The sequence below is a fragment of the Phaenicophaeus curvirostris genome, chromosome 16 (assembly GCF_032191515.1).
Source record: "Phaenicophaeus curvirostris isolate KB17595 chromosome 16, BPBGC_Pcur_1.0, whole genome shotgun sequence".
Taxonomy (NCBI): Eukaryota; Metazoa; Chordata; class Aves; order Cuculiformes; family Cuculidae; genus Phaenicophaeus; species Phaenicophaeus curvirostris.
This window is the reverse complement of record NC_091407.1, coordinates 4,816,654-4,840,756: the sequence shown is the minus strand read 5'-3', so window position 1 is coordinate 4,840,756 and position 24,103 is coordinate 4,816,654. Positions and strand designations below refer to the sequence as shown.

Below are 24,103 nucleotides of genomic sequence, written 5' to 3'. Positions count from 1 at the left end.
CGAGGTTGTACATTTTCTGCCTTGCTGATGGTATTTATTAGACAACAGAAAATAGCTATTTTACCATCTGCCTTGTGAAAAAAAAGTCCTCATTAAATTAATGGAATGTGCAGCTGCCGAACAGAGTGTTCCTCTCCCTGCTACCTCCCAAGCAGCCCAGCGCTTGCTGGAGTGGGGAACTGGGCTGCCAAAAGCAGATGAGGCTAATTGGGGCTCATGTGGTGGGAGAGGATGGACAGACAGCCCCCTGCTCCTCCCAGCCCAAAGGCTCTGGTCAGGGGATCTATGGATGCTCTGTTGTTGCACATGGGGTACAAAGGCTGCTTTGCTCATGGTGCTACAGAGCAGAGGGCTCGACCACCTCCCACACGCTCCCCTGCAAGGTCTCAGCTTATGAAAGGAACAGGACATGTCTGCTCAGCAGGCTGCAAATGCCTCCTCTGGCCAAAGCAGAGGGTGATCCAGACTTCAAGTCTAAGAGGTCAGAGTCACCCATTGGCCTCTGTTGAGTGTGGTGAGATTTGGGAGCGAGTCCAGCCCGCCCTATTTTCCATGCCTCAACTATCTCAATCAACATGAGCTAGTCACTCCATTCCTTCCATCCACCTCTGCTTGTCAAAGTTTGATCTGAGTTGGTGCTTGCCCTGCGGAGGTGTTCAGCTGAGATCGCAAAACCAAGAAAGCCTCAAGACTGGCTGACTGCATAGCCCAGAGAAGCTCCTACACATAACCCTCCATTTCGGTTAAGAACAGATAAAAAAAACCCCCATGAATCTAATCTTTCTCAATACAAACAAAGGGAGCTAGAACAGCAACCACTTTAAGCCAGTGTTACCAATTCATTTCTACCTGGTTAACATGCTTATTGCCTCAACAACTCATCACAAGTAACACCTGAAGACTGATGTCTAGGACCACTTTGGGTCCAGCAGTTCATCTCCTAGAGAAATAAAGCCCTCTGTTAGATGTCTCAGCACTGATGATGCTTCAGCATCACTGCAGTATAATCCACATTTAATTCTCACTTGCATTTTCTGCTGCTGATGTGGAGTTCCCAGTACATGCACCGCTGCTCTGAAGGTGCAATCTCTACTTTGTGGCCCTCTCCTCTTTCTTCTACTTTTCTATGTAGATTTTTCACCTGGAGGAGTTTTTACATGTCTTTCACAGGACACTTATTCCCTTAAATTTGCCCCTTTGGCAGTTGCAAAGCAACTGGGAGACAGGTCCAGCTGCAGAGAGGTTGTTCCCATCACACCCAGGGAGAAAGCAGGAGATAGACTCTTGAATTTCAGTATGCAAAGGGAGGTTACAGGACTACAGCATGTCGAATCATTTCATGACAAAATAAATCCTGACATAATAAGCCCTAATACCGCCAAAGAAACTATTACAGTCCATCACAAAAATAATCCACTTTGAAAATCAGTGAAAATACCTCTCCCCACTGGAATAACATGGCTCTAGAGGATCAGTTCCAGTCAAAGATGACAGTTCCACATTTACCCAAAAGATGAGGGCAGCTCCAAAAGGCAAACATTTGTTGCCAAGAACTCTACCACCTCCCATCAAAGACTTGCTTTTAAAATCAATGAGCATAAACATAAGGGAAGACCATGAAAGGCAGAGATCAAATCAAAGTCCAGAAAGATGTTGTGGCTGCCTCTTACACCATTGCCTTCTGCCGTATGAATCTGTACTTAGAGGCAGTGAGGGCAGAAAACCAACCTAATTGCTTCACAAGCACAAATTTCCGAAGTAAACGGCAAAACTTCTCCCATCCTTTGCCTGTGCTGTGGCTGCTCTCAGGAATTTGTAGGAATAACCAGGTCTGCAAGCTACTGGCTTTATCTGCAGGGTCACAGATGTCTTTGCACGTGTGGACCCTAACTGTGTGGGTGCATGGATGCTGCCTTGGCCAGTCTTGGTAGTGCCACTCTCTCAGAGGAACCTGCAAGAGAGGGCCACGGGGCTGCTGAGCTTCCTCATGGAATGGCTCATAAAGTTGAATTAGGAAGCAAGTTAGCCAAAAAAACACAGCAGAGTAGCAAAAACACAGGGACAAGCATTTTTTTTCCTTAAAAAAACATTTGCTTTCTTAGAAAAAGTTATCTATCCTCCATTCTTTGGGGAAAAAAAACACATTAAAGCAAAAATCAAAGCAAACAACAAGTTTTGTTAATTAAAACTTGAAGCCTATCACCGCAAATTTTGATAAAACAGTGACATTTTGCAAAGTTGCCCTTGGACGATTTGCAAGCATTGAAAGCTCTGAGACACGGATGCTGCGGAAGCGCCTCTATGCATGCCAGAGTGTTTAGGAAGGATATTCATCTTCCTGCAGTCTGGTGTGCTGGTAATTCTGTGACGCTTCTCATGTGTTTGTCCCTCCTGCATCCACACGCAATGCACACAGCACATGGGGCTGGGGCAGCCTGAAAGAAAGCCTAAAGAGGGTTGCACACAAGCAGGAGAAAAATAGAGCGTGCTCATGGCAGCGGTCTGTATGCACGGCTTGCAGGGCTACAGATGTCACCTAGAAAGGAGGGACTTTGTGCCTGTATGTCTCCTCGTTCTTGCACAGACACAGCACTGCATCGCTTCACAAAGTCCAGGACACACTTTTACAGCCATCTGAGGTCAGGATTGCTGGCTTGGACAGCAAGAGGTGAAGCACAACACTGAGATTTCAGGTAACTTGTTGTTTCTGGGGGAAGATGTGGAACCACGGGTTCACACAGTGCCACAGCTCTCTTGAACAGCTCCGGTGTTTTGGTGCTTGCATAGAGGGATGCGTCCAGCTCGTGAGCCAGAAAAGATGCTGCTGAGGTTGTATCCTGCTTATGAACATTTTTATACATCAACTCTTACTCAAAGTTTCAGCTGTAGACAGCAGTCCTTCTGCAGGTCCTGCTCACGCAGGCACCGATCCACAACCCCCTCCAGTCATCCATGGGGGGGAAATGGGAAGAGACAGTCTAGAGAAGGACCTCACCCTCCAGATCTGTCCCAGGGCTGTTGCACAGGTAAGGAGCCATTGCTTTTTAATATCACAGGTCTCATCTCAGCATCATTTCCTGTGCTTCCCCATGCATAGGGGTGCACTGGTTCACACTAACAAATCTGAGCATCCTCAGATGATTAAAAGAAGCGCTGCCTTTTAAATGGTTCTGATTGGGCTTAATGGCTGTGTGGAGTTGGACTCTTTGCTCTAATGATGTGCGAAAATCTTCCTGTCATGACCAGCCTTTCCTGCTATGGAAAATAAGGAGAAAGGCAGAGGGGAAGGAAAAAAAAAAACACACAACCTCCTCCAGTGCGAGTCCCAGATCAGAGAGATTTGTCACTTAGGACAGTCCCACCGGGGCTCTACTCACTCCCTGCTTGTGGCTGGGAGAGCAGCCCTGCTTCACAGTGCTAATGGGGATGGTCTGTGGCACCAGTGGCTTTCTGCTGTGGTAGCAGCTGAATTGGGGTCCTGATCTGGCACTGGTAAGATGTGTTGGAAAGACACTCCTAAGCAGAGAATGCCAGTAGGATTTCGCTGTGGGCTCCATCCTGGATCTGTCTGGTCCCACCAATATTTCCATACTGGTATTGGGCAGGTGATTATCTGAGACTGTGGTGTTGCAGGTGTGTGCAGGCTGCTGGAACATCACTCAAGGCCATCTGAATGAGACCCCTATGACAAGCTGGATGGGGATCCAGCCCTGGGGGGAGGCAGAGCACAGCCAGCACCCCCAGCCTGGAAACACAGCACTTCACTGAGTCCCATGAGCATGGCTTCCCATAGAAGGATTTGAGCAAGCAACCTACACCTTCCCCGATGCACAGGGACCACTGACTGACACCTCTTCAGGTCACTCTCCATCACTATTGCTGACCAGCTGTCTGCCCTCCGATATGAACCCAGCTAGTATGCTCACTGCCTTCTTTCCCCATCACCTCCCCTGCTGTTAACTTCCTAACACCACCCGAATTCAAAGCAAATCTCAGCATGCACAGTCCAATCCTTACCCTCTGAACAAGTATGCTTTTGAGAGGTTCTCTTTGCTGAGATTTGCCGTTCTGCTGCAGAGAGAAATGGCCGGGTGGGCTCTGAAATGAAGGATGCGTTTCCTCATGCTCGGATGGCACTAAACAGAGGCACAGAGGGAGGCGAGGCGCCGGCCGGAGGTGTCCTGCAGCGAGTGACCCTCAATGTGACATTGATGGCTCTTAATTCTTAAGCCTGCTTTGGAAGGATTTCAGCAGATCCTATTTAATCGCTGCAGCCTCTTCATCTCCCCTGTCTCAGCTCGGGGTAACGTTATGCATTCTCCTCCATCGTCTCTCTCCAAGAACTGGGCACCCTCCTCTTCCTCCATGGGTCGCTGGCACGGGAAATGCCACCAAGCCCTTTGCCTGCCACACAGTGTGGGGCTGCCAAAGCCATCACCACCCTCAGCTTGTTTACTAATGCACTGCTCAAATAGCATTTGCTTCATTTCCCCCGCCCGCAGGAGAACTCCATCTCTTGCTAACAAAGGGCATGGCTTCCTGCAGGTGCACTACCAACTCCTCACAACTGGGCTGCACCATGCATAACATTAAATATTTAAGTGCTTGTCAAAATGTTGTAACGATTTTTTTGTCTTGTTCCATTAGCTCCATTTCCAAAGGCCACCACTGGAACTACTGAACATTTATTTCTATTGAATCCAGCTTAGAAGTTATGATCTGAAAAACCAGGAGACAGGACAGTATGTTCTGCGGTGCCTGCTTTTCCCCACCACTGCTCAGCTGAGACACGTCAGCCTTTGAAATATCATTTTTATTCCTACCTTAGAAAAACTAAAATAAAGAGATTGATTCTCCTGCCTGCTTGATTTGCTTCTGCTGGCTAAATAAGGTACATAAATATCAGTCAGGTGGCTTCCCCACATAGGTTTTGGGGCTGTCTGTTTAAACGCCTTGCGTGGTCTGTTGTACCAGCCATGTGAGCTGGATTTCCTCCCCGGGCACAAAATGAAGTGTTGTTATTACTTGATTTTCCTGTTGCTAGAGAGTCACAATTATGAATCTTCCTCCATTGCTGCCTGGGCATGAAGAGCATCTTATTATGCTAATACTGTGAGTATTAGACAAAAAGCACTGAAGAAAGCCGATGGAGACAGCAGCTTGGACAAGGGGCAGAGTGTGGTCAGCAGAAGGCTACGGCCCCCAGAATTGCTTTAGGTTCACTGTAGAGTTGAGAAATGCAGAGCCAGAGGGAGTTGCATGGGGTGGGGGACATCCACAGCCTCCAGGGACATTGAGGAGATGCCCAACACACCAACCCCTGGCCAAGGGATTCCACATCAGAGCCACTGAAAGGCTCACCTCCCCACGGACAAATCCCAAGTTCACACAAGGGAGCTTGGCTGCCACGGGCCAGGAAAAGGTACTAGTGGCAGCCCCGCAGTCACCACTCTTCCCTCCTTAAGGGAGAGGAAAAAAGAAAGGGAAATGAAGGCATTCTTAAAGACTTCCTTGTGTTTTAATTCCTCTGTATTTAAAAACATGCAAGAGCCCAAAAGTTTCAGCCCTGCTGCCTGTGTCTGGATGCTTTGCAAAGCTGCAATCCCTGCTGTGACACCATGGGCCATCGTCATGGGGATGTCACAAACTCAGCACCTTGACTTCATCACGGCAGGGATGGGCAGCCAGGGAGGCAGTGCTTCCCAACCACCAGTGTCTCCAGGAATTAGCAAACTGGCACAGAAAATAAGGATGAAACATAGGATAGGAACATAAAACCATTTTGGAAGTATGATCTATTGGGAAGCATTCCCTCCTGAGAAAGTGCCTTCTTAATGGATCCTGAGCTCTTAAGTAAACCACAAAAGGCAGAGAATACAATAGAAATTATAGGATATTTGTTTTATTGGGCATTTCATTGAGTAATTAAGAGGATAATTAGGAAAAGGAACATGTTACATTCAGCCCTGGTCTTACTCTAGGGGTGCAAGCTATCGAATGTGCAGCAGCATCTGATGTTTCCCTGTGCTAACATGGTGTTCCTCAGGGCAAGGGAGGCACATCTGGATGTGCCACAGCATGAGGGGTCACATACAGGATGGGAAAGGGTGAAAAAGCATCACCACAGTGGCCTAGCAGGATGCTAAAACTCTCCCAAGAAACACAGGGTGGGAATGGTGGGTTGCAGGGAGCAAACCTCACCTTTGCAGCATCTCTTGACATGTGACATCAGGCTTTGACGCTTGCGCATGGTGCGTTTTAGCACAGGGGAGGCTAAACGGAAAATACATCAGCTCTGTCTACTGAGGAGCTCTGGGGAGAGCTCACCATGGTGAAAGACATGCTGATAAAGCACCACAGTTGAGGCTGAAGTGGGAGAAAACTGGAAAACCAGCTGAAAGCTCAGCACAACAGTTACCCTGCACTAGGAGAACAGCTCTGTATCCTACACTCCTCGTAACACCAACCCCCCAGATTGCCTCCTCATCTTTAAAAAGCATGAAGAGAAGTGCCTGCATAACTAATCCAGATCCAGACCGGACACAACACCGCTTGAAGAGCCCTCAGTGGTTGCAACTCAATCTAAGCTGCTTCTTTAAGGTACTCATCATTTCCAGCAGATGAGGAAGGCTCAGTGCTGAAGAACAAAACCATAAAACAAAGACCTACTCCAACAACAAGATCTGCAGCTCCTTTCCAATCCCTGGCTCATCTTGCTCCATTTTATTTACCCACCAGCATGGCCGTGATCCAACACAGATACCTGCACACCAAGTCCCACCATGGGTTTCCTCTGCAGCCCCAATGCTCACACACGGCCATCTCCTAACAGGTCCCAGGTGAAAGTCAGCCCCAGTGGGAGCAATCTCTCCACCACAAGTCCTAAATGGTCCCAGCAGGGAACAAACAAGCAGGGCAATAGGGAAATGCAAACTGTAGTGACAGATGACTTGAAAAGATAAGGCTTTACTAAAAGCAGCGAGTCCCATTGGACATGCATCTATAAACACCAAGACAGACAGGCTAATTCACATTATTGCCCCAAACCATTTGCTCAGGAGACAAAACAAGCAACCAATAATCCCAGATAAATGAGAAACCTCAACCTGCAACATGGCAACCCTGACCATTTGCTGAGAATTAAGCAGTTCTTACCTCCTTGCTTGCTCTAGGACCACATATTTAGGAAAGGACATCACTTTACAGGCAGGAGAAGGCTGGCTTGTTTTAAACTTGTCTCTGTGGCTGGGAACTCCTTTTTTCACCATAGGAAGATGGCTATGCTGGGCCAGTGTTTCAGGGACAACGGCTTGTCAGGGTTAAGCCTAACGTGTCACATAACTGTCAGAAAATCCATACTCAGAAAACCTCCAGCCCTCCCTTTTACCCCTTTGGAAACAACTGCTGCCCTCTGTCCTCCCCTGTTCAAGAGGATCAATCCCCATTCTATTCAAAGCAAAGTAAAACTGGGTTGGCCCTCACAGGCATGAGAGCAGCTTGTTGGGAGACTCAAGTGCTCCACACAGTCCTAAAACAAGACTCCCATTTGAAGTGCATGGATTGAGGCTGGATTAAGAAAGCCCAGGAGGAGTGTCTAGCTGTGTTCCTATACTAAAAAGGCTGCTCAGCAGCAGCAGCCAATGCAACTTGATCCTGCTCAGCCCTTCATGCAATCCCTAAGAAGCTACCACAGCGCTGGGGAAGCAGGATTTCAGCATACGATGTTCAACTTGACCCGGGGAGGGTGTAATTGCAGAGCCTGTTTAGCAAATCACTTCTGAAGTCTCCCTCTTGCAAACACCTCATTTCCCCCCTTCGAGTCAATGCAACAAGCAGGTTTAGTTCGACACAAACAGGGAACAGAGGATAAAACAATATAGCAGCCCATACCTGAAGGTGCATCCTTCCTTTCTCACCAAGCAGCAGGGAGGACATCGCTGTCTCTCGGTAATTTTCCAACATCCTCTGTTGCAGGTAGATTTATGCACTGATCATAGTTGGAACTGTTAATAAAAAAAGGGCAAAGAAAATGGATTTCACTGTGAAGTATAGGGCTGCTTTTCTTCCAGCTTTGCATTATCATGACTTTCTCTTTTTTAATTTTTTTTCCTATGGTTGACCATGTTTGGGGTTCAAAGCTTTAAAAATAAATCACAGATCTTCTTTCATCTACTATGGATGAGAGAGTCAGAATCATTACATGGCTTAAATGGATATTTTGAGAGAGACCGCGGACTGAGTAGTTCCTACTTTAACTGGGAGCCAGAGGGATGAAGCTAATTTGCAAATAATGTTACATGCTGGTTTTACTTGAACTCAAGGGAAAAGGCTGCAGTGGCTACTTGTCATTCTCTGTATGAAATTGAACAAAATGGAAATCAGGTTCACTAATATATATATTTTTATATATACACACACACACATATATATATATATATATATAAAAAATCTGTAGACTACCAATATCTCCCACATTAGGAGAACGTTCCAGGACTGCAATGAAGCCGTGTCCCAGCATGCTGCCTGGGCACTGGGGACAAACAGATTGGCCGTCCTCTCAAGAGCAGATTTTTAACTCTGAGAGCTGCAAGCATTTCCCCAGCTCAACTTGAGCCACTTCTTCCTTATGCAGTTTGAAAGACAACTTTCCCCTTTAGCATTGCAAATGCCTTCCCCCAGGATGGGGAGCTCTGATATCTGCAGCACTGCATCTTTACAGCAAACCGCATATCGATGACTTTGTGGTTAATAGATACAATGAGAAGCAGAGGAGCTAATATAATGCAATTTTCCATGTTTACTGCATTATTACAGTGGTTGAATCTGCCAATTAGTTCATATTTTTCTTAGCATCTCTTCCCAAGTACCCCTTTTATTTTTGTCCTGCTTATCTGCATATAGTCATTTATCCGTACAGCGGGGGTAGCAGCAAGCAGGGCCAAAGCTATCATTTCTCCTCCTTTTCAAATTTAATCTTACAGACCTCAGTCTTTGCGATACCGCTATTATTTTGTCCATATCTGATCTAACAAGAACCAGCCATTATTTTTGCCATTAAAAAAAAAAGAGAAAAACTAATCCGAGCAAAAGATAATGACGGCTGTGGCACTAATGATCCTTGGCGCATCTCCTTGCGATGAATCCAGTGCTAAAACAGAGACTGTTTGTTTCCCTTCTCTCTACATAACTGCAAGACTGACCCCTCATGCACAGGCAGCTACCCACCAACAAACAGCGCCCGATCTCCCGGGGGATTCATTTCACTGCCAACTATCTCAGCAGCCCTTCTTATTTTCTTATTTACCCAAATAGTGGAAAAACAACTCAAGTGGAGCCGGACACTCTCCAACAACATGACTACAACTGGTTTCTTCAGTTTCGTTCCCCTGCAAGCTAGGAAAGTCTCTTCCTTAAAGGGTATTAATTAAAAAGGAATAAGGAAAATTTCCTATAATACAAATACCAGTAAGTGCTCTTCATTTCTGTTCTTTGAAGGTCATGCCAAGCCATTTTGCCCTCTAGCTTCCTTAATGCTCCCCACCTCTCAGCAGACTATTGCACCATCTTGAAGAGCATCCACTGAAGCATCAAGCCAAATTGTTTTGCATGTGCCAAACCCATCAGACAGCAGGGATTTACTTAGGAGAGGTAGGAACAGGCATTGAGGGATCCCCTTCCTCCCTTGTCCTGCATCCCAAATAGCCGTAGCTTTCGTAAGTAGCAGATGTGCCCATCCACCCTCCTCAATGCATGTCCAACCATTTGCACCATCACTCTGTGGTTGCTACCTGCACCAAGCTCTTCACCTGGAGACATTCACATGCCCTCCCCTTCCCCTTCTGAATATTATAAATAAATCCCAGGGCCACATTCAGCTCTTGGTTTCAGTGATTCAAGCAGAGACTTGGAGCTGCTGCAAAAGCACACAGCACTTGCAGGGCACAGAATCCAGCTTGTCCCCTGCATCAGGATTTTATGAAAGCAAGAGTTGTGGAAATTAAATTGAGCCCCTCCCTGCACCCTCTACTGAATAGGCTTGACTTGGGGAACCCCTTGCTCACATCACCATGGAGCTCCCAGCTGCCCACGCTGTAGCACTGCAGGAACCCCAGCATTTATTGGTCTAGATACAACACAGTATGTATTATATTTATTATTAATGAAAGATTAAATGCAATAAAAAGCACTATTAATTTTAATAATCATCAGCTGTTCCTCACTTCACCCTAGAAACCTAAGAGCTATAATGAAAGCGCAAATTCCAGCTCAGAGTATCTTTAATGGAGGCTGCTGTGATCCAGAGCCCAGCACTGCAGCTCATGGCCATGGGTGCTTCCTGCAACTACTGAGGAATCCCGAAGGTCTTCTAATGTGAAGAATCATAAAAAGCCAGAAATTGCAGAAAAATATCTCCATTTGGAAATAAGGACTCGCATCAACCCCCCAGCTCTGCAACACCAGAATTGTCTTCTCGTTTCATAATCTGCACCCATACCATCACCCAGAGAGCCCAAGTCTGCACAGTAACCTGTGCCACAGCAATTATTAGAGGACAATAACCCATTTCAGCTCTGATGAAAAGTCTGCATTTCCAGAAGCATTCCTTGCCCTCTTCCTCCCTGGGAAAAATACAGCTCTTTACAGTCTCACAGGAGGATAAGCCCAGAAAAAAAGTCACAAGAGACCCTTGAGAAATGAATTCTCACAGGACAGGACTATCCCTGTGACCAGGTAACACTCATCTCCTCCCAAAAGCAGCATCTGCCACCATCAGAGGTGATCCATCAGCACAAGGGGGAGGACTAGGAGCAGAGACATTTCTACCCCGAATCCTCCAGCACCTCAGCAGGCTGAGGAGAGCAGGGAGCCACCAACCCCAGCAGAAATTCAGGGTGTCAGAAGGGCACGTGTGTAAGCGTAAAGCATCCTTTGCACACCAGCAGTAATGCTTTCCTGCACTAGCACATCGGCATTGACGGTGAATAACATTTTCTTTGCCATTCACCTAGAGGAACAGGGAGAAAGAAGCATTTTACAGAGGAGAGTCACAAAGAGCCCCTTCTTGGAAAACAGGCTATTTTGGGTACGATAATCCATCTCCTGGGGAAAAAAACAGAGAGGCCCAAGAGGTTGAGGGAGCTTCTGAAACCAAGAGAGGAATCCAGCAGTACAGCCCAAAGCGTAATTCAGATATTGGGGACCAACAACCAGGAACAAGACCAATGTTTTTAGATCGTACCAGCCTCAGGACTAAGATCTGTGCTTCAGCGCACATCTACCCACCCTCTTGCCCACCAGTACTGGCGTGAGCCATGCCAATACAAGATGCTGCAGAGCAAGAAGGCAGCAAAGAACACTTTGTTTTCTTACCCAGATTTTCCCTAAGCATGCAAAGACCTGGCTCCTCATCTGAGTGCTAATTCTCACCCTCTTTCAGCCCAGTTTTTCACAGCTTTTCTACAAATTCAGAATACATTTGAGTGATCAGCACAATGTTTAGCAAGAAAATCGTATGCTACATTTCCGCTTGGCATGATTTTGAAATGGTTAAGCTGTTAAGCCCTGAAAGGGAAGTTTTAAGAATACAGTGAAAAAAAAAGAAGCCAAAAACAAAAATAAATCAACAGCGGCAAAATTAGAGCGTGACATAAAGAAGCCATTTAGATGGATCCTTTTTTCCAGAGAAATGGTGCATGCTGGCTGTCGCTTTCCAATGTCAGGATCTCTGCAGTTGTGTAGCACCTGGACTTTTCATTACGACAGCAGGGAAAATAAATTGAAAGTCAATGCCAGCACGCAAGAGAGGGAGAAAGTTTTCCTAAGCTAGAATCAGACGTCTTACAAGCTTCTCTAAACCACAACCACATTGCCCCCTTTGCCCACCTCCCTCTCTCCCAGCAAGGGGGATGCTATTGGGGCACAAAGGTGTTTCTTGACACACATGCAAGCGCTTGTCTATGAACTAGAAGTGGTCCAGGGCAGGGAGGAGTCATGACAAGTACCTTGGAAATGCCCACGTACCCACATTTTCCAGATAAATCCTTCCAAAGAGAAGCAAACCCTGCTCTGGACCGCGGTTCACCTTCATGCAACACAACTCCAACAATGCTGGTTTCTCCAAGGATAGTCAGGTCCTGCCTAGGGCATTCAGGGGACAGAGAGGACATCTCACCTTCACCCTAGCGAACTTGCTTTGCACAATACAGTGACAGCTGTGCAGCCCCTATGTCACTCAAACACCTCCTGAATTATGCATTGATTTGCCGCTGTGCAAACTGACTTGGTGACTGACTTACACAGCCAGTTACCGGGCTGAAGGACACCACTCCAGTCACAACCATTACACATTGATTTTTATCATATAATGCAGTGCGATGCTGGATAAAACAACCTCTCAGAATCCATACATATGACAACATGCCACTACATTTGCGACAAAGTATTAATGCAATGACAGTACCAAAAACATTTATACCTGCTACTTTTAGGTCTGCCCAATCCAGTGTAGTTAAGATAGACAAGGGCTCGTTCCCTCCCACTCCATCCTATCCTGGGACATCATGAAGTGTTTGCTATTCAAGAGTTCTTGGAAAAGAATTGTCTGTCCTGGGAGGGTTTGGATCAGAGACATCAAGTTAGGTCACCCACAAAGATAATGGGAAAAACTTGGTTCCCCAGCATATTCACATCTGTGCACACCTCTGCAGCCTGACAAGGGCATCATCTCCTGTCCAGTTCTGTACATTGACCCAGCTTTAGCTGGATGTGATAGATTACTAAACAGTCAGAGACAACCTCTTCCTCCATCTCCTAGAACTTCTCCAGCCTGAGTCCTTTCCTACCTTCCTGAAGTGCCAGAGGATCTTGTGTCTGGTTCATATAATCACAAGATGAAACCTGTGACCTGTAAATACTTACGTTCCCACAGGAATACAGGGACTCTGAGTAGACAGCATATCATCTACATCCATCCTGGGTGATGTTTTAAGACTTGAATAAATAAAGCCAACACCAGCTTGACACACTACTGAAAATACTGCTTCCTGGGGGAAGCTGGACTGTGGCCTTCCAGAGATCCCTCATACCAGCATTTCTGAGTCCCACCTTGCAATCTCCCTTCCTGGATTCACCCTCCCCCACAAATTTGAAATTGCAATTCCCCTGAAAAACTCTGTGTCGCTATAAGTGGAGAATCTCATATCTGAAGCACTGACAAAACCCTGGGATTTACTTTTTATTACAAAACCAAAGCCCACTCTGCACATAGCCCTTCCCTAACGCTGACAGCTACACAGATGCTGTATGTCAAGTCCTGAATCGCAGCATGGTCATAAACAGGTTGCAAGATGAGGTAGAACACTGAGCTGCAGAGGACTTGGGCTTAGAAAACAGCACAATAAATAATTATTTTATTGCAAGTCAAGGGTCAACATTTCCATTGATAACATTCTTACAAGGGGAGAAAGGATGGGGCATTATTTACTCCGCACTGGTGTTTAGATTGCAAATTGCTTTCACCATGCAGGTTCAAGGAGCTCTTGCTCCCAACTGCCTCCTTCAAGGAGCCAGGCTGGCAGGACACAGCCTGGCAGTCTCATCCCAGCTCGCTATTTCTACTTCAGGCAAGGAGGGCATTTCTTTTGCATCATGTGGGTAAAAGCATCCAGCCTCCACCAGCCACTAATGTGGGCTCCAAGCTCCCTTTTGCTATTTCAGCCTTCCTCCATCCCATTTCCAAGCATGCTAGTGGGATTCACAGCAGGCTGGTTCTGGATCTTCAGGAGACACCATAGAGCTCACAAAATAATACCTAAACAAGCACACACCTCCTTCTCTCATATGAGGCCACACAGTACTAAGTGCTGAGTCTCTTTAATGAAATTACTGTGCAACTGTCCCTATTGCAGCACAGAAAAAAAGAAGAAATGAACAGAGAGTGAAAATAAATCAGTATCTATGGAGGAGGTCTCCTGCTCATGGGCATTTCAGGGAGAGTGTGGTTATTTCTCTACACTGGCAGCCCAATGACTCTCGGTGCAATACAGAGCTTCATGACAAAAGACACCGAGAAGGTGCTGAAGGAAGGAGGGAAACTGTTTTTCCCTTCCTTTTGATTTACACAGGCTTCTGCTGGCAGTGGCTCCTGGACATGTATTTCTCTACGCTCAGCTACTGCCGAGCATGATAATATCGGAGTAAAGACCCAGGCATTCACTGTCTGTGGTCTCCACTGTAGATCAGCAGTATGACGAGGAAAAAGCTGATTTGCATTGCCATCATTTGGTATTTGCAGCAGGATGCCAGGAGCACAGAACGGCCACAGTAAAAAGCACCTGATTTAACCTTCACACCATACACCTTCCCGAACGCATTACCCATCATAGACCTAGCACTGAATCCCTCCTGCCTGCCCCCTGTGCCATCTCATGATAGAAAGGTAACCAAAAGCACCTCTCAACTGCCCAGGGCACGTGGCTCAGGCAAGGTCACAGTACCCAGCACTGTCCCTAAGGTGCCAAAGGTTCCCGGGACACTGAGCGAGTCACCATAGCCCAAAGCAGCCCTCTGGCTCTTCAAATGCATCAGGTGCTCAGCCCTTAGCTATGGAGCTGGGAAACACCAGGAGAGTCTGGAAGAGAAGCAGTTGCATTATCACGTGTTTGTCATCAGGAATGAGAGCACCTAACTCAACACGAGTGTCCTCCATTGGCTTCAAGGGCACCAACATATTGAAATTACCGGCTGATTCAGGGCTTTCACTTGCACTTTCATTACAGCCATGGTCAGGAGCTCCAAAAAGGCTTTCCTAGCAAGCCCTGGAGTTCCTCAGGGACTGGCAGCATTGGTTTTTTATCTGTGCAGTGCTTTGTGGATGTCCTGGAGCGGAGCATGGGAGAGTGATGGAGGGATTTTAGCTATTTATGAATTAGAAGAGTGGTTTACATATTTTAACAGGAAGATAGAGGAGATTTTGCTCAGAATAAGGGCTTTTTTTTTCCTTCAGCTTTTTCTAAATTGCTTTTCTAATCATCAGTACTTCTTGCCACAATGAACAACCAGGCAATTCCATCATGTTACCTTGGACGTATCATGGCAGGCAGCTAATACTATCGGTCATAAATCATGTCCCTTTCAATCTCTATTATATAGGAAGAGCAAATTTATTATGATGCATGTGTCATTACACACCAATGCCTTTCCATTATCATATAACTGGATACCCCCAAGGTTCATAATTTGCAGTATAATAGTAATTTTTAAAGAACCATTGGTAATCAATAGTACTCAGCATCCCTGTCGGGATCATTTGCAAAACAAATAACAACACTGATCTCAAACAACTTTACAGGAGAGATATTCAATCCCCACGAACTGCATTATATGATGGATAAGCGGGGAATCCTAGACTATGTATCACGTATTTTCCTTGGATTAAATATCACTTCAATCAATGTTGCTACCGGCTGTACAATGCTGCCTGCGTTTTCACCAAGTAATGCTGAAGTATTGTCTTACAAAGAGATATTAGCTACGTGCCGAGCACCAAAGCCACACGACAGCTCCATGGGGCACGAGGAGGGGGGCAAGGCAAAGGGCAGAGAGGTGAGTTAGCCAACACTATACCTGCCTGGGGAGCACACGGCAGCAGGCAAAGCTGGGGCACAGGCAGCTGCTGGGGACCCTACAAAGAGGGCACCACTGCACTTAGAGAGTGGTGCAGACAGGTACCATGGCCACGACTCGCCCACTTGTCAGGTGAGTCCAGGTGGTGTTCAGTCCCTTGCTTGCAGAGCCCAAGCGCTGGAGGGCTGAGCCCAGCAGAGGTGATGCTCTCTTCCAGCGTGGCTTTGCTCCGCAGAGCTCACTGCAGCACAGACAGACCTGCCCTTCTTGCCAAAATACCCAGCACAGTCTCCACACCAAAATCAAATCAACAGCAGAAGGAGCTGCTGTTTTCAATACAGAGCTTGCATTTAATGTTGCTACCTATAACTCTACAAATGTGCTAGGTAGCATTATTTAATAAGAGGTTCAGCTGTCTGCTTCATTAGCTAACAGACAGACATTAAGGGCAACAAACAGAGGCTTGATTTACTTATTGCTTTTCCTTTTCCTTCAGCACGTATCACCAGAGGCTGTAATTGGGAAGGTAACTTTGTCCTGACCCGCCCTGCCCTGGCTGTGGTCAGTCTGTCTCAAGTCCATCTGCATCCCAGGCTGTGACCACCTTTAATGGAGCTTTTACATAAAAAGAAAAACTACACAAACCACCACAAAATATCAAGACAGAAGCAGCTGACCTGGCAGGACCTTGTGCAACCAGTGCATGGAGAGGCACTCATGGGGACAGCACTGACCCCAGGGGCTGATGAATCCCTACACGTACTTTGCTGCGCTGCAGCCCTCAAGATAACTCAGCTGGCATCCAGCTCAGGAATCCCTAACAAACATCTCCAAAGTCAGACTAAAGATGGACACAGTATCTGTGCTTCAGCAAGCTCACTATCAGGGAGCCTGAGTTACCTGTTGCACAGCCAAGAGCCAGCCAGCACCTGCATCCTTCCTTATAGACAGCTTTCCGAGGCATGAAATCCACATTTAAATTTTCTACACAGGTTTCTGCCACTTCAGAGCTCTCCAGCAGAGCTGTATCTCACTACCTGCAGCTGGAGAAACCTTTAGCAAAATCTTCAGCTCCTACTGATGTGGAAAAATTCATGCATTTCTCTCCTGATGTAAGCACAGGTCTGGCATTCACAGCACTTCCCAGAGATAAGCCCCGAATAACTCATCACTAGAAACCCCACACCTTGGTAAGGACATACAGAGTTGGGATAAAAAAAAACACCAACACCCTTGGACCCTAACTAAACACTTTAGCTGCTGGAGATTGCAGAATCCTATTTAGCAATATCAGAGAGCATTTTCTACAGAGGAAACATCTTCAACCTGGCTATAGGAAGTTAGGAAAACCAAATGTTTCAGAAGGAAGAAGAAACCCACAGTTTTGCTTGTTTTGGTTCATTTTTACAGACAAATGGGGTTTAGAAATGGGATTAACTAGGGCATCCTGGCACCCCTTCCCACTCAGCAGCACCTTAACTGGGCTGCACAAGCCTGCAAGCTCCTGGGCTGCCCCAAGGAAAATGCCATTAAACAAAAGACAGCTATTTTTAAAACTAGAAGGACAAATTCTCTTCCCAGTTACACCAGTGACCTCATGCCTCCCCACAAGGTTGGGCAGGCACAGCTCTGATTTGGGTTTATTTTGAGCATCCTCCAGAGTCACCAGGTACCCAGCAGGCAGAACGCACAGAAGAGCGGGATGAGGCCCTCCCCTCCAGACTGTCAGATCCGTTCTGTTATGACATTGATAATTTTCACCAACAAGAGGTTAAAATGAATACCCTTATTTAAATAAAACACTTGAACCAAAATCCTCTGTGGCCAGCGCAGGGCTGGATGGGGGCACAGCCACTTCACCCCAGATGAGCAAGGACCTCATCAGGGCTGTGTCCTCACTGTTGATCCTGCTGCCATCCCTGCTTGCCCATCACAGCAACTTGTTCATTACCCATATGCACATAATGTGAGCACATTCAGGGCTCTTCCACAGATAAAACATTTAAATGGTTTATACATTACTATCCCTTTCAATTTAAATAAGACAGAATTGCTATAAGCTGACTTGGCCTGACTTGTTCTCTCCACTGCTTTTTTTTTTTTTTAAAAGTGTTCCACCTGAGTTTCATCAGGCTGTCATCCAGCACTAATTCAGAGCTTCGGGAGCATGATCCATTCTGGCAAATGGATGGAGACCTCCAGGAAAGCTCAGATGCTGCACAGTGATGAGGACGTTTTACTCCTTCCTGAGCAAGAGCCTAGGCTATGATGGAGCTAAAGGGATTATCACATACCAAGAGGGATGCAAAACATGGACTTTCTCACTAGCATTTGCCCAGCTGGGATGAGTGCTATCTGCTTTGCCACCCACACTGACCTGTTCACATCACCCTTTTTGGGAGCCACTGCTCTTGCCCCCAGGGTAGCAGCCGCTGATGACAACAGCAAAAGCAAGATCCAGGGCAAGCTCTGGCAGACAATACACAACCAACATTTAATTCTCTGCTGGCATAACCCAAAACCTCAAAGATAATCAGGCTGGGAGGAATTTCCCAGTTCATGTGGTTCAGGGGAGATGCTACTGCAATGCTCAGGGCTTTCACCTCACTGCCAAGCCCAGTTCCTGCATGTCCAAGGAGGATGCACACATGCAACAGCTTCATTAGCTAACTCAATGACCAAATTAAATGATATGATGAATGATCAAAGCAACTGGCTTATCCTTTCCCAATTCACCCCCATGTTCTCACCCTGGAGGCCAGGTGAGCCAACGCTGCTGCCTGTGGTGCAAGGGGAGAGAGGAGGCATCGACAAGAACAGAGGAAAGATCTCTCCCATGGATTTCAGAAGCCTAAAGATGGAAAACGCTTACAGCTGTGTACACATCCATATGCATAAGAGAACAGGCCCTGATCCAGCACACACTTACGTCAATCTGCCGTCACCAAGATTTAGGAGAAGGTTTAAAATTAAGCAAAAATTTCCTTGCTCTGCAAATCTAAGGACAAAGAACGGAAATAAGTCTCATGGTTAAAGCAGAAGCAGGTGTCAAAGAACCTGGTCCTAGCACCAGCTGTAGCACCAACACCCTGGGCATGTCATTTCACCTCCAGGTTCACCCGCTGGATGCAGCCACCAGCTCTTCAGGCACGATTCCCTTTATAGCCCATCAAAGGCCATGTCCCATCTGGTCCCCATGGCTAGTTCCTTGCACGCTGTTTGCAGAAAAGCAGGTCACCTGTAACTTGGCAGCTCCGAGCAACCCCACAAGTCTTGGGTCTGAGGAGCTGCCTATAATCTAAACCACAGAAGAAAGTCAGGATTTCCATCAACACTTCAGATTTTACCTGCTGAAAATAAAGACAACAGCATCTCAAAATAAATGGGAAGAAAAGCAAAATCAATAAGTCAAACACTTGTTTTCCATCTCAGACTATTTAAAACAAAATATATTACTCTGTTCACCACCACAAGTCAGATTTTCAGTGCAAAAGAATGCACTGCCTTAAGGGCTCTACAACATGGTGCTGTTTTAGTAATAGGGAATGAAAAGGTAAAAATCAGAACATGAACTACTAATTCTTAATTGAGAGAGAGGGGGAAAAGCCACACAGAAAGTCTGGAGCTTTTTCTTAAAATCAGCACAGAACTAGAGAACCTACAGCTGAGTTCCAAACTGGAAAGGATTTCCATACAGAAGAGGACTTTTCTGCAAAACTATTAATGAAGCTCAGGATTAAGAAACTGATCCACACAGTAAGCAACGTGACAAACTTCTCTGAACTGATGGTGAAGTTCACACTGCACACAAGCACTACGGTTGGACTCAAGCCCAACCCAAATGATTCTATGATTTCTTTGGGGGCTTTAAGAACCACATCCCAGATTTACTTCCCCTTCTTTCTTTAAAGACAAAGCAATTACACAAACTTCACAGCCTGACTTCTGCTCCTTTGTGAATCAGGACAGCTGTTGAAACATGTTGATTTATTGAAGTTATCCTTTCATTCCTCTGCAGTAAGTATTCTCCAGGAGCAGCTACATTATTCCTGTGCCAGTGCTTCAGCATTTCCCTAGTGAAGGTAAACAGGAGCCAGTCAGAGTGAACAATGCTGGATGGGCTTAGGTTGGTGTCCTGCTCCATCCTCACAGTTTCAGTCCTACCTACCCGCACAGCAGAGCTGGGTGGATGCACAGCTTAATCCCATTCCCACCTCAGTGTCCAGCTGTGATGCACGGTTTTTAAAGAACAGCCTTTTCCTAGCACGGGCAAGGTCCCTGCAGCCTCTGGGGACAGAGGCTCAAACCCAGAGAGCATAAGAGTTCAATGGTGCCATAAAACACAAGAGATGGGTTTGAACTCCAGGATTTTAAAGAGAAAGCCACTTCCAGCAGCTTTCCATCCCCTTGGGCCACATGCCAGACCTTGCAATTCGCTGCTCAGCACCACCTTCCCAGGAGAAGGTGACTGGCAGTGACATTACTGCAGAGCCTCCCTCCCCAGGAGTTAATCAGCTTGGTGACACCAGTGGTCACATCCTTCTTCCTACCAGCCCTGACGGAAGCTCTGCCCTCAGTGTCTGCCTCCAGTGTTTGTACCTGCTGCACCCTGAGCAGGGCAGGACCCCTCTTTAGGCTGTTTGTTTCCAAGCCATATCCTGGGCAGGAGCAAAGCAGCAGCAGGTGTTTCTATATCACAGATCAGACATACAATACCCTTTTTGTTCATCATTGCCTTTTTTTGCATTGTTTTAACAACTATTCTCTTTTTGCCATGAGAGATCAGAAGGGTGGGTGGCTGGGAAATACTCTTTCAGGGCTGCGCCACAAATCCCTGCTTCTTTTTTTTTCTCTCCAAGCAGGTCCAGGCACAAACTTCACAGCAGTGATGAAAAACTACTTCAACACCTCAACTATCTCAGGCTTATTTCCTTGTGATCAGACTGACCAGAGCCTGGAAAGGGAAGAGTTAATGTCACAAGATGAGCACTTGGTCCATGCAATTACCTTCACCGGCTAGAAGCCTTTGTGAACCACCAGCATTAATAGAACCAGCACCGAGCTGAAGTCAAGACATTTATCCTTTGACAATGCTCTATTGCAACAACTTTATTTTGATAATATGGGATGATTAATGCTTACAGCCACTGTCATTTCCTTTGATAGATTTGTGGGCTCCGGAACGACATTTGCTCAGTGCACTGTTCTTAAAAAGCTGCTCTCATCATCACACAGAGGAGAGAAACACTCCGTGCATCCAGCCATCAGCAACCAGATGCCCTGCAAGCTGCAGGTGGCCAGGAGAGTTACTTTGAGGAATATGGGGATGCTTACAGAAAGCCTTGCCTGGTAAAGGCTGTAGGGTGAAAGAAAGGTGTATTAAACAGCCAGTGCTGTGAGAAATGTTGAGAGTTTATCTTACCCAGTGGAAATAGAAGGGACTGTTGCTTGCAAATATTACAGCCAAGCACGGTAGCAGACTTTGCTGTTTTGCCACAAACACTAGAAGATCAGATCCTGAGCCGAGACTCTCCAGGGCTCAGCTGCAGCCATACGGAGTTCTCACAGCTGCTCTTGAAGCATCCAAAATCAGATTGATTAATCAGTAAAACAAGACACTGACAAATGTCTCAACCACAGCATTCACTAATGGCAAAAAAAAAAAACAAAACCAAAAACCCCACCCTTTGAAACCTTAAATCTTAGCCTCTATGCTTCCAAGTTTTCCCACCTGTAACTTGAGGACAAGAACCATCTACCTCACTCAACTGCTGCAAGGTTTTCCTAATCAATCAGCTCATTAATTAATGGAAAGCAGTAGATAGACAGCAGATGGATGGCTTTACACAATAGTCTTTTCTACAGTGAAATATTTCTACTTAATTCTCTGCCAGCAGCTGCCTACCCACTCCTATCTCACCAGCACAGAGCATTCCAGGCTCACACAGGGACACCCGTGAGGTCCAGAGCAGGGGTCTCCTAGACCCCAATAGCACCCAGGGCCACATGGGACTCCCTGGCTGGAGAAACCTTTTTCACAGGCTTCTTACAGATGTGATTTTCATCTCATCATATTTAAAAGCTGTCTCAGAAGCATAATGATTTTAAATTCACTCACCACTGCAGTCAATCAACGGAGCAGCGGCGGCTGCTAGTGCCTTGCTAGCAGGCGGTGATGAATGGGGCTTTCGAGGCAGCACCGCTCGCCTCCGAGCAAGAGGAGACTGTGGGCAGAGGGTGGGGAAGAGAAGCAAAGCCAGAAACAAAAATTAAAAGCAAGAAACGGGATGGGGTTGGAAAGCCCAACCTGCTCACTCCAACCTTAGAGCAAGTGTTCCTCTGCTCCTGGAAGGCGCAGCTTGGAAGGAGCAGTCTAGGTTTGTGTTCATCTCCAGGATCTTTTATCATCCTAAATCTTAAAGAGACCCCAAACCTGACTGGTGCAGAGGACCAGAGCCCAGCCACCACCCTCCCACCCCATACACTGGCCCCTGACCCAGCTTTCTCTTCCAGGAAGACCTAAAGGGACAACACCTCAGAGCAGCTCTCAAAAGCACATCTTCCTTCAGAACTAACTGATAAAGGGCACAGCATTGAAGACGTCATCCCCCAGCTCTTCCCACGCAGAAGCAGACGGACAAGTGCCACTGGATGACACACAGCACCCTGTGCCTCCCCATCCCCGAGGAGGTCTGGGTGCCAGCAGCAGAGAGGAGCAGCCCAGCAGGCTCACAGCCACCCCGGAGACCACAGAGCAACAGGGAGCATCCATTCCTACAACTACCACAAGTTCCCAGGGAACAAAAAAAAAAAAAAAAATTTAAATGCCCACAAAAAAATCCCCCTGCCTGGGTGAGCCCAAAGGGCCAAATTCTGCTCCACCATGCTGCAAAGTGCCTTGCTCTACCAAGAAAGGATGATGCTCAGCATCTGAAAGGAGCCACTTGACATTTGGGCTCTTTTTCTGCCTCTTTCTGCAGTTATGGGGTCAGTCAGTGCTGTGCAACCTGTTAGCATAGGAAATAATACCGAAAACTGGCATTACCAAAGCAGCACGAGCATCACTGCCGGGTGTTGTAAGTTCCACAAATCGGAGAGGGTGAAGAGTCAAGAAATGAAACCACCGCACCAGCAAAATAAAAATAAGAGGCAGTAAAAGTAAATTAATGATGTTGCTCCAATGTGAGCAAACACTAATTAAGAATGTGTAATTGAATTAATGCATTATTTAGAAACCCAGGCAAATCCCGAGCAGGGATATAAATTCCTTATAGGGTTCCTTTGACATCACGTATATCTCACTCCTCACTACCCACAATTTATTTTAATGTCATAAAATCTCCAGATTTATTTACATCCTTGTCATTCACCACTGTTACACATTCACCCTGTACCTCTATATCCTCTCTCCTCAATCCCACACACCCAAGTGCTCCATACAGGGTGGCAATAATCATGCAATAAGTCAAAGCTACACAATAAATTAGTTCAACTCATCAACCACTTCACCTCCCCGTGCTCAGCAGCCACAGGTCTGAGTCTAATTTGTTGGAGCCTGAAAAAACATCAAATGCCTCCTTAAAAAACAAATCCATCTTCTAGAAATACTTTTTTTTTTTTTCCCCTAGAGCCTCAAGTGTCAGTTTACTCCACATTACACTGGGAAAGACCCTCCACAAGCAGGATCTAAGCCTGGTCCAGAATAGGTCAAGAAACCAGTATCATCACACCCTGAAAAGAGAGGAAAACAGCAACTCATAGAAAACGTGAGGGGAAAAAGGAATTCAGCCCCTCAAAGGTTTCATGGCAAGTTCTTGTGCCTGTGAAAGGTCCCAAGATTTTGGTTTTGCAGCTGGGACCATTAACTAGTGCTCTGGGTATCCAGCAAGAGGCTTTACACACATTATACTTCTCCCCTCCTTCTGAGCCCAGCGAAGCTTTTGGGTCTCACTACATCCGAGTTTTTAAGAAAGAATAAAGAATACACCATAAATCCAGTGAAACTATCTAAAACCACAAAAGACACTTGTAAGGAAAGCAGCATGTGAAAATAACATGGGTGAATCCAAGATCACACGCACGTATAAAGCTCTAGGAAAGGCAAAAAGCAGCAGCATTAAAGCATTTTGTACTTAGGTAAGAGCATATACTGTAGCAAAACGTGCATGCTGTTCATAAAGATATTGGAAGACTCTTCCCTAAAAGATGCCATGTAAAGTATAAAATTTCATTATCACTGCCTGTCCATTTTACAGAGATATACACAAACAAGTTGCCAAATCTGCCTGCAGTTTAACTCCATTAAATCCAATGAATGAGTTTGGCCCATAGAAAAACTGCACTTACTGTAATAAAGCTAAAAGCTGATAGCAGCTGATACAGTAAAACACATACGTTCCCACACACTTATTTCTGCTGATTTAAAAATATGAGCGAGCTACAGAGATTGTCCTTGTCCAGCTCCTAAAGAAATGCAGAG

General features: G+C 46.2%; 1 long non-coding RNA gene across 1 annotated transcript in view; it reads right to left on the bottom strand.

Annotated features, from left to right (window-relative positions):
* LOC138727788 (uncharacterized) overlaps window positions 1–24,103 on the bottom strand; it is a 55,468-nt gene that overhangs the window by 27,798 nt on the left and 3,567 nt on the right. The window contains exon 2 of the long non-coding RNA XR_011338613.1: window positions 7,891–8,003. This is a non-coding gene — a long non-coding RNA (uncharacterized lncRNA). The remainder of the gene's footprint in view (window positions 1–7,890; window positions 8,004–24,103) is intronic.